The following is a 3,717-nucleotide window of genomic DNA, read 5'->3' as shown; positions in this document are numbered from 1 at the left end:
GGACTGTGGGAGGCAATCCAACTTCATTGAAAGGTTGAACCAGTTTGTGCCCTTCTCCCACCCTAGTTATGCCTCTACCAAAACAAAATTGTGTAAATCCTTGTTATTTCCCTTTTCACATGCTTAAGGCAGGAAACCCACGCAGACACGGGAAGAAAATGATAACTCCACACGACAGTAACCCGACATCGAAATTGAACCCAGCTCCCTGGCGCTGTGAGACATCAGTGCTAACCACTGTGCCATCGTGCCACCCTGGAAAGTGCATGTTTTAGATTGCAGACCAAAAAATGACCAGATCCAATATTGGCCCCTGAAATCAGTTTAAGTTGCAATCGTTTTGCGCCTGGTAAACAGACTCAACAAGATTCAATTTGTATTCTAATGTTTATCATAGTGGGTAGAACAGAAAGGGCACAATGGAAAGTTCCTTGATAAAATTATAGCTGATAGAACAGTCAAAATAATTTAGTTTTCTGTTCACGGGAGATTGCAACTGTGCCTTAAGAATGTGAAAAGGGAGGTAACAAGGATTTGCACAAGTTTGTTTTGATAGAGGCATCACTAGGGTGGGAGAAGAGCAGAGACTGGTTCAACCTTTCAATTAAGTTGGATTAAGTTAAACGGTAGCAGAAATTGACTAGAAATAGTTAAATTTGAATTGAATTATGAACAAGGAATTGCAGATGGAAAAGGTTAAAGAATAAGAAACATTCTGTACATTTAATAAACATACTTTATTTTTAAAATGACCATAAATAGTATAAATACATCCAATTGACATAAATATATCAGATTTTACATAAATGAATTTTTAATTTAACACTTCATGATTTCATTAATTTAACAATTCACGATTTAAGTTATTCTTCTTTAAAAATGTAAATAAATATCATTCATACAGATAGTTTAGTTTACCATGGTTAATATGCAATAAATATGTCATTTATAAAAACATTTTAAATATAAGTTATTGTTTAAAAAATATTGTCTCTTCTATAATGTTGCAATCCATACACAGTATAGTAATAACTCAAACATAGTTTGAAATTTACCCTTTCTCATCATTCCCACACATTCTTTTAACTGAAAGTTAAATATCGAGCCCGCCGTGAGGGTTACCAATGAGGCGAAAAACAACGAAAGAGATGATGAATTATTAAATGCGAATTTATTGCCACCAAGCTTGGCTTTTGAAACCGTGAAGATTTTTTTTAATGGAAGTCTCCCACGGTTCTGAGGTCTTGGAAAGGTTGTTTTAGCAAAATAAACGTTTGAACAGGGCAGGCGCAAGCTGCATGAATGTATCCTTAGGGGTTTGAGAGGAACCGGAGGGGAGTTTAGAAAAGCACCAACCCCATTTGAAATGAAATGAAATGAAATGAAATGAAAATCGCTTATTGTCACGAGTAGGCTTCAATGAAGTTACTGTGAAAAGTCCCTAGTCGCCACATTCCGGCGCCTGTCCGGGGAGGCTGGTACGGGAATTGAACCGTGCTGCTGGCCTGCTTGGTCTGCTTTAAAAGCCAGCGATTTAGCTGAGTGAGCTAAACCAGCCCCTACCAGCCCCATTTTAAATGTTAATGAGATGGAAAGATGCTGGGGACATTAGAATGGTTTGGATTAATCGGTTATTGGAGACTAGAGTTGGAGGGGCACCTTTCAGACACCCAACCTGCCCTTGTATATTATTCTAGAGGTGATAGAAGACCCTTCCAGAAACAGAAGAAACAACAGGCCTCTTAGTGTGTGTTGTCCTCCACCACAAGTACTTTAAAAATGAAAGTTGGTGTTGTTCTTGTGGCTTAATATAAAACATAGAACTAAATTCAGCACAACTATTCTCTGTGAAGGTAAAACGCCTGTAAGCGCTCCACGCATGTTGGACGAAAGGAATAATTTTGCCAGCTTTGAGCAATGAGCTACACTCACAGAGGCTGCAGGTCAGGAACGGGGCTCTGACCGTGAAACCCATCCTCCAGCTCAAATCTTGTCCCTTTTCCCGTCCACTTGTGTCACGCTAATTAATCGTCTTTCGGGTATAAGTGATACCTGTTCGGAATAAATAAAAGGGGGTCGAAATTGCGAGAATGAAATGAAAATGTTCTTCGGGTTATTGAGATGGCGCCAGGTTCCCTTTGCGGTCAAGATCCCATCGCGGCTTTTCCCTGTCGGTAAAGGTCTTTGCTGCCGCCACCACGACCGAGGGAGGGTCAATTCAGCACATTCTTCGTCGTTGTAATCTGCGTAAAACCCGTTTGAAATCAGTCAGGAACTGAATCAACTTTACTTCCTTTATTTCCTAATCGTGAGAGAGAATACACATTAGTTGAGAAACGTAATTGAATCGAAATCCAGTGGGCTTTAGAAATAGATCAAGCGAGTTCTTACAGGAGGATTTCTTCCCAGGGACGAATTGGGAAAAATGGAAACACTTTCTGGACACTTTAAGAGGCGGAGATTCGACAAGGCTTTCTCCAGATGCTTTCGAAGCTTGTCAGTGCAATTTCCTCCCTAAATAAAAAAAGGCGAGAAATTATCTTCAAATACATGTAGACAAATAGCATCTGGTGGTATATCTTTTCATGCTGTAAACCTCTATGACTCTAATACCATGAGGTTGTGCTCATGGTGATGAAGGGTTTGCCACTGATCAGATCCAGATTCGCTGGCTCCTCCTTGCGGTTAGACAAATGACCTGCTCAGCTATTTTGCCGAGTCTAGACAATTTACTCGCGCACTTGCAGTGAGACCAGCCCGTTCTTGATTTTCTTTCATTACTTTTACACATCCACATATATATGCAACAATCCATATCTAAAGTCCAGCCTGTCGAAGCGATTCTTGCCGTAACTTCAAGATATAGACTGCTAGCAAAGACTAATGAGTCATCTTTGACAGCTCTTATTTCCTACGCAGGCGACAACATCAACAGCCAGTTAGAAAATGGATTCAGCGGCGTATAGCGTGCAGAGGAGGGAACCTATTCCTATCAACTCCCTTGTCCAACCACACAGACCCCAGCAAGCCAACCATCCCAAACATTCAACTGGATCTTGCAGAATTCCTCAACCATTCATATATCTCTGGCAACGAAGTGGAGCATAAAGCTTAGCTTTGAAAGTACTTTGCTAGACATTGTCTACACCTTGCTTTCCCAGCATTTTCTTATTATGAATAATTGTGTAGTATAAAAGTCCTCACGACGGACTGTTTTTATTCAATACGGTAATCCATGCTTGGAGTTTCTCCCTTTTTTGATACTCGTTGAAATATTTTCACTCTGATATTTTCACACTGAACAAATACATCTCTAAAGCTCTTTTTATTCATTACCTCCCTCCAATACCTACTAATAGACACAATTTCCTGGACAATTCCCCCCTCATTGCCAACCATCTTCCACCCCCGTCCCCATTATCAATCTAGGAATTCTAAAATTAATTATGATCAATGAACCAAACCCTTATGCTTCGTGTAACTTGTCCAGCATTGTCTTTAAAATGGTCAATCTAAACCCTCTCACTGTTTCAAACGTGCAAGGCATCGTGAACATGATTTTAAAAAAACTTACAGTGTTGCAGTGCTTCTCCAGAGTCTCGAGTGATTCAGTAAAACGGTGAAGATCAGCACCGGTACTCTATAATTGAAAAAAAAGGAAATGTTATTTAGAGATATTACTTTATCTGGAATGGCTTTTAAAAAACCCAAAAGGGT

At 39.8% G+C, this 3,717-nt stretch overlaps 1 long non-coding RNA gene across 1 annotated transcript; it reads right to left on the bottom strand.

Moving 5' to 3' along the window:
* Window positions 1-843: 843 nt before the first annotated feature.
* Window positions 844-2,925, bottom strand: LOC119964195. Its single transcript, XR_005460281.1, has 3 exons — window positions 2,614-2,925; window positions 2,392-2,514; window positions 844-2,302 (listed from the first exon to the last, which is right to left on the bottom strand). It is a non-coding gene; the product is annotated as an uncharacterized LOC119964195 (long non-coding RNA).
* Between the last annotated feature and the right edge of the window lie 792 nt (window positions 2,926-3,717).

The sequence above is a fragment of the Scyliorhinus canicula genome, chromosome 4 (assembly GCF_902713615.1).
Source record: "Scyliorhinus canicula chromosome 4, sScyCan1.1, whole genome shotgun sequence".
NCBI classification, from domain to species: Eukaryota; Metazoa; Chordata; class Chondrichthyes; order Carcharhiniformes; family Scyliorhinidae; genus Scyliorhinus; species Scyliorhinus canicula.
This window is presented reverse-complemented; position numbering and strand designations above follow the sequence as displayed.